Source organism: Trachypithecus francoisi, unplaced genomic scaffold, assembly GCF_009764315.1.
Source record: "Trachypithecus francoisi isolate TF-2019V2 unplaced genomic scaffold, Tfra_2.0 Lachesis_group18, whole genome shotgun sequence".
Taxonomy (NCBI): Eukaryota; Metazoa; Chordata; class Mammalia; order Primates; family Cercopithecidae; genus Trachypithecus; species Trachypithecus francoisi.
The window spans coordinates 10,980,967-10,991,737 of record NW_022681463.1 but is presented as its reverse complement, the minus strand read 5'-3'; the positions used below and the strand labels follow the sequence as shown (position 1 = coordinate 10,991,737).

General features: G+C 37.6%; 1 long non-coding RNA gene across 1 annotated transcript; it reads left to right on the top strand.

Annotated features, from left to right (window-relative positions):
• Nucleotides 1-4,184: 4,184 nt before the first annotated feature.
• Nucleotides 4,185-9,473, top strand: LOC117063380. The gene is made up of 3 exons (XR_004428889.1): nucleotides 4,185-4,283; nucleotides 8,505-8,568; nucleotides 8,983-9,473. It is a non-coding gene; the product is annotated as an uncharacterized LOC117063380 (long non-coding RNA).
• The last annotated feature ends 1,298 nt before the right edge of the window (nucleotides 9,474-10,771 follow it).

Sequence of the window (10,771 nt, the reverse complement as noted above, 5' to 3'; positions counted from 1 at the left end):
TCATATAAAACGTAATGAATAGTACGATTGAATGAATACATTATTTAGTAACACCACTGCGATGATTGATTTTGGTTGTCAATTTCTCTAGACTAAGGAATACCCAGATAGTTGGTAAAGTATTATTCATTTTCAATCCTTGAATTAATTATTCTCAACTTTTCAGAGGCACTGAGCCCATCCCCCTTTTGCTGAAAGGGAAACCCAGGTGGTTTGGCATCTGATAAGAATGGTTGGGCTCCCCGATGTGTGTCTGTGAGGGCATTTCCAGAGGAGATTGGTGCATGAGTGGGTGGACAGAATGGGAAGATCCACCCTCAATGTGAGTGGGCAGCATCTAGTCAGTTGGGGGCCCAGATGGAAGAAAAAGCAGAGGAAGGGGGAATTCTTGTTTGTTCCTCCAGAACTGGAATGCCCTTCTCTTGCATTTGGATGTCAGAGCTCCAGATTGTCCAGCCTTTGGACTCAAAAACTCACAATAGCAGCGTCCCGGGCTCTCAGGCCTTTGGCCTTGGACTGAGAATTACATCATCTTCCTTGGTTCTCAGTCTGCCCTGGCTCTCCAGCTTACAGAGTCCCTATCTCGGGACTTCTCCGCCTCCATAATTGAGTAAGCCAATTTCCCTAATAAATCCCTTCTCTTCGTATGTATATATACAAAAAGAGAGAGAGAGAGAGAGAAAGGGAGACAAACACACACACACATACACGTATCCTCATTATTTTGTCTCTCTGGAGAACATTGACAAAAACCAAAACCAACTCTTCATGTTGAAATCTGTAATGAAGAGAAAAATATGATTTGAACAAAACTGAGACTCATGCTTGCCTATATGGCAAATGGGAGTTTGGTTAATGAAATCTGGAAGGATAACACAGAGGACTTTAAAGTTGTTGATAATGTATTTGTAAAACTCATGTTAAATACCTAACATTTATTCTGTTATTTTTAAAATATCAAAAACGCTATATAGTCTATATAACACTTTACATAAAATTAAACAAACAGTTTGAATAATGAAGTCCCGTTCTTTAGTTTCAGAAAATCAATAATCTTTATCACCGTGGAAATATTTAAACAAATTATGGCAAAAAAGAATGAAAATTGATGGGGATGGTCCTGGTTAAAACCCATAATACCAAATAAACAAATCTGGAGACAGCTCATTGACCGGAAGACGTGCTTATGGTAGCCGTCAAAGAGTCTGTCACCTTTTATGATGTGAAAATAGCCCTCATGTTCAATGTAGTGAAGCTGACTGAGCTCCTGCGATTCGAAACTTCACGCACAGATAGGTCTTGCAATCATCAGGGTCAACATTCAGTCTATCAGCCCAGCACGGTGGCTCACACCTATAATCCCAACACTTTGGGAAGCCAAGGCAGGCAACTTACTTGAGGTTGGGAGTTCCAGTCAGCCTAGCTAACATGGTGAAACTCCATCTCTACTAAAAATACAAAAATTAGCCAGGCATGGTGGCTCATGTCTGTAATTCCAGCTACTAGGGAGGCTGAGGCACGAGAATCTCTTGAACCCAGGAGTCTGAGGTTGCAGTGAGACAAGATCCCACCACTGCTCTCCAGGCTGAGCGACAGAGCGAGTCTCTGTTTAATAAAAAAAAAAAATCAGTCTATCAAAAATGTATATTTGGACCCAACTGGGATCAATTCATCTCTGAACCTTGTAAGTATGTGACCAAAATTCACACCAATTTGAGCTGTTTCTGTAAGTCAATTTATCATCTTGTGGTGTGACTGTAGCTGTGTTTAGTACCAGATATCTGTAGCATCCTAAAGCTTTACCTGAGTAGATGAAAAACTAATTTGAGAAACTTAAGAAATGAGGAATGTTTTGACAAAATCAATACTAGTTTATCAGTTTAGAATACCTACACCAAACTACAGGACTCTCAGAATTCATTCTTCTCTAGTTGGATATTCTACTTTCCAAGCAGTTCACAGCATTTTTTGGTAAATAAGAATTACCTTTCTCGAGCTCTTGTATGGAATACGTACAAAATTATATATCAAATATTATTTTCAAATATTCCCAATTAACTATTTCAGCAACACCTTTTTCTTATTCAATATTAATATTTTCATAATTGGTTATATTTACATTTTCTTCAATGAACTTATTTCTTTGAAGAGTTTATTTCACTTATTTGTCAAAGTCCATTATCTACTAATTAATGTAAAAGCCCCAATTATGTTAAATCTATGTTTTGCCACTTTGCCCTCAGGAAAGGTGATAGTAGCTAGCACTTCAACTATAGTTTCATCTAAACTTTGAGTGACTGACAGAGGTATCTGTTAATGCATGTGCCCCGTTTTAAATTAAGTATCACACAGAATATCAAACTGTCTAATAACAATTCCAAGCTGTTGGGTGACAGGTGAGATTGGGCATTAGGAAAATTATAGGGTCCAAACATTGGTATATACTAATAGTAATTTATATTATTAAGGACTGCATATTTACATCCCCTCAAATTCATAGGTTGAAATTCTAAATCCCAACAGGGTAGTATTATGAGGAGAAGTAAATAGGTCGTCAGAGTTGTGCCCCCATAATGGCTCTAGAGTCTTTATAAGAAGAGGAAGAGAGCTATCCCTCTCTCTCCCCTCTGTGCAGATACAGGGAGAAGTCTGCAACTCAGTAAAGGGTGCTTGCCAGAACCTGGCCCTGATCTCAGAATTCCAAACTGGTGTCCTGATCGGGAACTTCCCACCTCCAGAACTGTGAGAAATAAATGTTTGTTGTTTAAGCCTAGGGTAAGTCTGTGGTGGTTGGCTATAGCAACATAGACTAAGACAATACATCAGAATATTTATCTTTACTATAAAATTATAATGTAGAAATTAATATACCTTTTTTTCAGCTGAGGAAATTAAGGCATTAAGAAGTTGAGTAACACACTCAAGGTGGCCCAGCTTGTGAAGTGGGAGCCAAGATACCATGTCAGATGTTTTCTGACCCAGGAGTTTATCTCTTCATGACTACAGTATATTACCACTTCAGTTATTAACTATAATATAGTCAGTTAGTTTAGTGTAAAGATCACTACCACCCCTAATAATGATATGGATTTCCCAAATTACCATATTTAAAACCCCTCTGCTCAATGAGTTAGGGGATTGTTTGGATTCCCAGGTAAAGGTCTGAGTTGTTTTATCTTGTGGATAGTCTGTGCCAAGGTTTAGCTTTGGAGTTGGAATCTGTGCGAGAGGTCTGAGCCCTCAGGTTTCATCAAAGAAGATGTACAACAATGAGGAACTCTAGACTTATTCAAGAGTAGAGCACAGAAAAGCCCAGCAATACAGGCTGGGTAGGTGGTGAATGAAAAATGGTGGAGTCATGGAAAACATGGCCTCAGAGTCCACCTGATGAGCATTACTGAGTCAACATGTAAGAAATAATCAGGTGTTTTTTTTAGAAGTTACTGAAAATTTATGTATTTTTATCTACTGAGGTATGAAGCAAGCCTCATTTGCCAGGTTAACCAACTCAAATTTGAGGGTGAGTGTGTGTGTGTGTGTGTGTGTGTGTGTGTGTATGAGAAAATGAATCATTAAAGAAATAATATCATGGGATTTTTTTCTGTTGTCTCTAAGTCAGCTGAAAGTTGAGAAAAGTGCATGTTAATTATCTGTACATTTTAAAGACAGTTAAGACTTTAAGAAGGGACTAACCTGGTTAAGTGATCATCAAATCCTACAGTACATAGAAAGATAGCCTCAGTGAAGATATATGCAGTAAACAGTTTTAGGTTTTTTTTTTTTTCCCTAAATGAGTAGCAAAAACTTTAGCAAAAATGAAATACTATGTCAGCCCATCTTCAGGGGGGAGAAATGGTGGATAATTCTTCCCACCCTCGACCAGGTTTGGCAGCCTCTGAGTACACAAAAAGTTTGGAGTCATTTGAATTAGAAAAGATTGATATTTCATTCCCTTATTGACTGCTTGTTGAGTTTCTCAGCCCAGCAGAAGCAGTTAAGCATCAGAAAGTTCTTGGAAATGTTGGAATATGCCCCAGAGGCTTGGCATACATGCTGATGGAGGCAGGTGTCTGTCCCAAGCCTGGAGAAGCCAACAATAGAAAGCTGGCTGGATAAGCCGCAACGTCAGGTCAAGCCGCAACGTCAGGTCAAGCAGCAACGTCAGGTCAAGCCGCAACGTCAGGTCAAGCAGCAAGGTAGAAGTGGGAGCGACCTGGGCCCGTACTGTTTCCTGGGATAAGAAGTTTTGGATTTTTCTTTGGGACAAATGGCCGCAGCAGAAGGTAGCTTTGCTCTAATTATCTTCACAAAATTCTGATCTAAAGGAGCTACCTCCCTGGGCAAGGTGACCGCAAGAGTATAGCCCCAAGCAGGAGGTGAGAGAAGTTGGAAAGGAAAGCGACCCTGGCAAGTATGTGATCTCCTCAAATTATGGGCCCCAGGAGGGCTCACAGTCATCTGCAAAGAGTCAGTGGACACGAGGGATTCCCCCTGAGACACTGAAACAGGTATTGCTGTATTCCTTCTAATCCCCTTTTCTGTGGCTCCAACCTTGAAGGAGAAGCAAAGTGGAATAGAGGAAGGGAAAAAAAAGCAAGAAGAGGCTGGGCGCGGTGGCTCAAGCCTGTAATCCCAGCACTTTGGGAGGCCGAGACGGGCGGATCACGAGGTCAGGAGATCGAGACCATCCTGGCTAACACGGTGAAACCCCGTCTCTACTAAAAAATAGAAAAACTAGCCGGGCGAGGTAGCGGGCGCCTGTAGTCCCAGCTACTACTTGGGAGGTTGAGGCAGGAGAATGGTGGGAACCCGGGAGGCGGAGCTTGCAGTGAGCCGAGATCCGGCCACTGCACTCCAGCCCGGGCGACAGAGCAAGACTCCGTCTCAAAAAAAAAAAAAAAAAAAAAAGCAAGAAGAAAGGCCACTCTCCTTTTGCTCCCTGATCCAGATCTGGAGTGGTCTTAGACAGGGCTAGGAAAAGGTGTTAGATGAAAACCAGATTCACAGTTTGATTAAGAGAGGACTGGAATTAACATGACTGGAAAGCTATGGGATTTTTCTGGGATGTTCCTAAGGGTCAGGAAAGGGCAATTTATCAAAATACATTTCAGAACAATGATGGTAGGGGGAAAAAAAAAACAACTGTTTATATTCTAATGAGCTTACTCCAACCAATAAGCTAGCTGCATTTATTGTTTAGGGTTTTTAAAAATTCCATGAAGAATTCTAGAAAATCAAGACACCCTCCACACTCTCCTTTTTGTGTAAAGAATAACATTAATTATCTAAATTCCCAAATGCTACTTTAAATAACTATTAATCTTGAAAGTTTAAAGAAAAGGTAAGTGTAGAAGAAATCCTAGGATTTCTTCTTCATTTACAATGGACCAATTGACTGTTTCACTGTTTTTTTTCCTTTTTTTTTCTTTTTTTAATGGCAATGCCCTCAATAACTGCAAAGTTGTGTCATCAATATCCTAGCCAGGTAGTATCACACTACCAACCTAACTAAACCTGTTTTGATATTTTTTGAGGCAAATTTCCTGAGTTTAAGAAAGAAAAAATCATCACGAGCACTGGCTAAGACAGGATTCTGTAAATAATTTGGTTGTTCCAAGTACTATATTTATGAGTGAGCTTTTCTGTCTCTTTGCTCTATTGATTTCTCCAATCAGTTTAACTCTGACCTTAGAGAAATATTCCACAGTGACAGCCAACAGAGAGCAGCATTTGATGAATAGAAAGTGTTGGGGAAGTTGGGTTCCTTCAGAACTCTTTTGCACCTGTTGAAAATGAAACAGCTCCTGCTTGTTCATCTCTGCTGCCTGCTGTGAAGCTGTTTCCTACCCTTCGGGCCTGGTTGTCTTGCCAACCATGGAAGCTGACATTTTTCCTCTTGTTTATTTGAGCATTTAGCAAAGGTTCTTGAAGGGCCACCTGAGGGAAAGTTAGCAAGGCAGGCTTAGTGGGCAAAAAACCCCCCACAGAAAACAAAGAACCCTTCCAAAACCAAAAACACAAAATAAACCGGAAATAAATAAGTAGAAATAAATAAAAAGAGGAACTCAAGCTTTTGGGAGCAATGGAAAGAACTCTGTCATGTTGATTTAAGAGAATTATTTTAAGTAAAATGTTCGCGATCCACCTGAGAGAAAGCAGGAGATTGGTAAGGGGATTGAAAATCTCTTTTTATCCGTTTCTCAAAATGAAAGAGACTCCCAGGCTAAATAATTTTCAAAAATAGGCACTAGGAAATTTTTATTACATCTACTTTTGCAAAGTTCTAGTAAATAATACAGGATATATCAATGGCCTTACTGTGCGTGCATGTAAAACAAGTACACATGTTGTGTATATAGAAATAATTTAAATATTTATATTAATATATTCCCATATGTATGGTGCATGCATATGATCCATCGTGTATGCAGAGGCACACATTTAATCTTCAGTTGCTCATTCACATTCCATATTGTGTTAAATTTGTTTATAAAATTACATGTTAAGTAAAATGTGAGCTGTTCTTTTTAAAATTATTTCGACTATTTTTATAATGTAATAGTTTACAAAAGAGTGTTTAGTTAGACAAACTTGAAGTATTTCTATTCAGTGTGCTATATTAAACAGCACACGTGGACAGTAGTGGCGAGTATGATTTGTTGATGTTTTGGCATTTTGCTGCAGTGGAAATCCCGCCTTTAGGTGAATCCTTGTGCTGTTCCCCTAGGTATGCTACCAAACCTATGTCACCACCTTGCAAAGGACTCCTCAGGGCTAAGAAATTCTTTTCAAAGAGTCAAAGAGATTCTGTTAAAAGACATACTTCTTTTTCTGTTCGGGAGCAGTGACACACACTTGTAGTTCCAGCGATTTGGTAGTCTGTGGTGGGAAGATTCTTTGATCCCAGGAGTTTGAGGCCAGCCTGGGTCCCTGTGTCAAAAAAATAAAAAATCAGAAAATGTTTTTAAGAGATTTTTTTTTTTTTTCTGCTTGAGATAACCATATGAACCCAATCTAGGGTAATGGTTCCAGTTTACATGTGTTTGTTTCTTGTTTTAGGGATAAAACATGCTGGTCGCTGGCTATAAATTTGATTCTTTGCAGTGCTGATGCAGGATAGGGCAGAAGTCAGCTACCCTGATGCCAGAGTGGGGTCATTTGGAGCCAGGCTGATGATAGCTCCAGAATGAAACAGATGTGGAATCAGTTTCAAAAACTGATGAGAGGAGAACATGTAAATTCAGAAGAAAACTGAGTGGATGCAAAATTATAAAGAGGTAGAGAGAAGAGCTTATATTAGACTATCTAGGATGAGGGAGGATGGCTTCAGGTTTCTAGGGACGGCTGTGGTCTTCTTCATCAGTCTCATTAGAGAAAGCACATTCTGCCTCCAGTGTGAGGAGGACAGAAGTCCGTCGTTTTCATTTACAAAGATCACAGTACACAACACCAGCTGAAAGAGATCACCACCAGGGAGACAGGTCCAGTCTGGGTATGTCACCTACAAAGGTGATGCCAAATTCTGGGTATGGGATAAACAATTCAGCAAAGATCGCTTCTATGTGATAAAAGCACAAGTAACCCCACGATGAGAGGTTGTTCCAATGGGCTTGAAGACTGGGTAGCTACCTTAACTGCTGTCAGCCTCCATTTTCTCCTTTGTTCAATGGATACACTAACAGTTTGGTATGAAGGGTTGCAGCGTAATAGAACTATTTAGAATAATATATAAGTGCCACCAATTTTTAACATTATTATTGCTGCTGTTATCGCAGTGGGAGGTGCCCACACACTAGGTGTGGGTATGTAGGAGTGATTATTTTGGTTTTGCTGCATAAAGGGAGTGTCATAGAGAACTACAGCAGGATCTTGGTTTCAAGAGGCAACATTTGTATCTTTGAGACGTGGCAACAGGTGTGATGAAAGGAGGATGAAGTGAAACTTCTCCATTGGGGGGCCCTAATGTCTTGCCTTATTATCACTTTATATATTAGCTTATTTGATAAACAGAGAGAAAGAGGTGTGAAAGAGTGGGAAAACCTCAAGTAAAATTTAGTATAGTGAACAGAAAAAATGTGGGAATAGGAAGTCAGGTAGAGAATGCCAGGGCAAATTTGGGGCCAAATTCCTAGCTAAGGGAAGGCATTGTACCATCTGGTGTTAGGAAATAGTGTTTACTTCAAAGCACTTGTAGGATAGAAGAAATATTTGAAGGAAGATAGCCTTAAACATACAAAATGTGCGCTTCATGATTTTTCAAAGTCTGGCCGTTCGTGAGATAGAAAATAAATCTGTTATGTTTAAAGTTTACAAATAGCTTTAATACAATGACTCATGGTTGACATAAGGTACCTGAACCAGGAACACTTGCATTTTTGAGGAAGAATAAAGGACCTGTAAGAACTGTCCCTGGTTACATGGAGTTTAGAAAATTTCTCAGAGACAGAAGTTTAAGATTTTCTAGAGTTTTGAAATATTGTGCTAAATATAATTTGGTATTGTAGATTGGACCTTCAAACAAAAAAGAACGTGAGTGGAAAAACTGGTGAATTTAAGTAAAGTGTGGAGGTTAGTTAATAATGTTATACTAATATTATTCTAATAATATTGTATCAGAATATCAGTATTGTACCCATGTTAATTTCTTAGTTTTGCCAAATGCACCATCATTATTTAAGATGTTAAGTTTAGAGGAACTAGGTGAAGGATGTTTGAGAACTCTGTGCCATTTTTGCAATTTCTCTGTGTATCTAAAATTATTTCAAACTATAAGTTTACATTTAAAAAATTGGATTTTTAAAGACGTTTCTAAAAAACTAAATAAAACCTGTTCCCTTTTTATCCGAAGTAGTAGAGAAATACATTCCAGTCCTTTTTTCACTGTTTTTTTTTTCTTTTCTATATGTATACATATAGACCTATATAGGTTTTAATACTAGGTTGGAACAGATAATTTTGTTTTCTTTTTTATTTTTTGTACAGAAAGGGTCTTGCTATGCTGCCCAGGCTGGTCTCAAACTTCTGACCTCAAGCTGTCCTCTTGCCTAACCCTCTCAAAGGGCTGAGATTATGGCTGTGAGCCACACACCCACCTTGTTCTCTATTTTGAGCTACTATGTACTGAATAACAGAATGAGATAAAACAAACCAACAAACAAAAGAACGTTTACAATTGTATGAATGCCCACTTTTGAGTAATATTCACTTTTGGCTTTTGAATAAATAATAAAGAATCTTACATAGAACCTATAAATTCACTCTTCATTAAATCTTTCTGAGCTCCCTTTTTTAGATATGTATTTTATAGTAAATAGTTGTAACTTATAGATGCAAAGGATTAAATCTGGTGGGTTACACCTTAGAGAAATTAAGCATAAAAGTGTCGATGCTGAGCACTCAATAATGGATACGGGCCTATTTTTCAGACCCAGTAACAAAGTCTTGGCACTAAGGCCTCTCTCTTTAGTCTCTACATCACTGTGCCAGGTTAAGGTTTCATTCTTTTGGATTCTGCTAATATTTTTCTTGCAAGATATCTTGACCATCTTAACATCAACAATGATTTTATGTGGCAAAGAAGTATTTTTGAAAGTATATGTATTCTGCTGTCTGTAATTTTTTGAAAGATTCTTTACAAATCAATTCTCATTTTATAATACTGCTTCTGTCTTAGTTTATCTTAATCAGTACATAAGAATATATTTGTTACAATTGTAAGCCATGGTACAGTCTAGTGATTTCACACCAAAATATTTTATTTAATCATTATACTGCAAGGATTCAAACCCCATTTACAATAGATATTAAATGGCTTATTCAACTAGGAATCATCTAATTCAAGTTTAAAACCCAAATTTTGTTTTCAAATCTATTAATTTTGTTTCTCTTTTCATAAATGTTTATGAAAGCCAAACATTTCATTTGCTGTTATATTTTTGCATGTTTATATTGTTTGTTGGAAAGTTGGGGAGTTTGACAAATTGCCATGCAAAATATGTGTATTACTATGTTCAGTTAATTCCTTCATTTGCCAAAATCTTTCAGGTTCAAATTTAATATACATGTAAAAAGATATTTTGTAGAATGATAGGATTTTTTCCTGAATTTTCAAATTTACCACATAAGAAAGATGTAGTAGCTATAAAAGCAGGAAAAAAAATATGAATTTGCATGCTGTTTTTGGCTGTTGTTATTCTGTTTTTAAAAAATACTTATATTTCAGTGGCTTTGCGATGGAAATTCATACAAATTTAAACAAAGTAATTAAATCATAAATGAGAAATTTATGCCAAAGATAATATTCCTAATGCTTCAGTCGTTTCTTAGAGCTCTGTGATATTTTTTAAATGATTTTTTAAATTTGACCCCAGAATATCTTCCATGTTTCAAAGGTTTTCAGGTATTTGAAAGTTCTGTGACATGTTAGTGTGTGGCCTTGACATTTATCCAGAATAAAAGCACAGTCATAATATAAATTAAAATTTATATTTATATATTAGTTATATTTTTAACTTAAACTTGCCTAAATAGTAAGTCTTTATGCACAAATATAAAAACAAGAAACAAGTCTGTTCTTCACTTTTGATAAATTCGATATAAATAAATATGCCACAGGGCAGGTGCACTTTTTTTCACTGAACTTTTCTTTACAGCTGTCCTGACAGCTACGTCCTTTCCCTCATGTTCTTTGAATAACTTTAGTAACTGACACATATTCTCCTGGTACATTTTTATATACACTGCCTGCACCCAAGGGAGTGTTTTGAGTTTT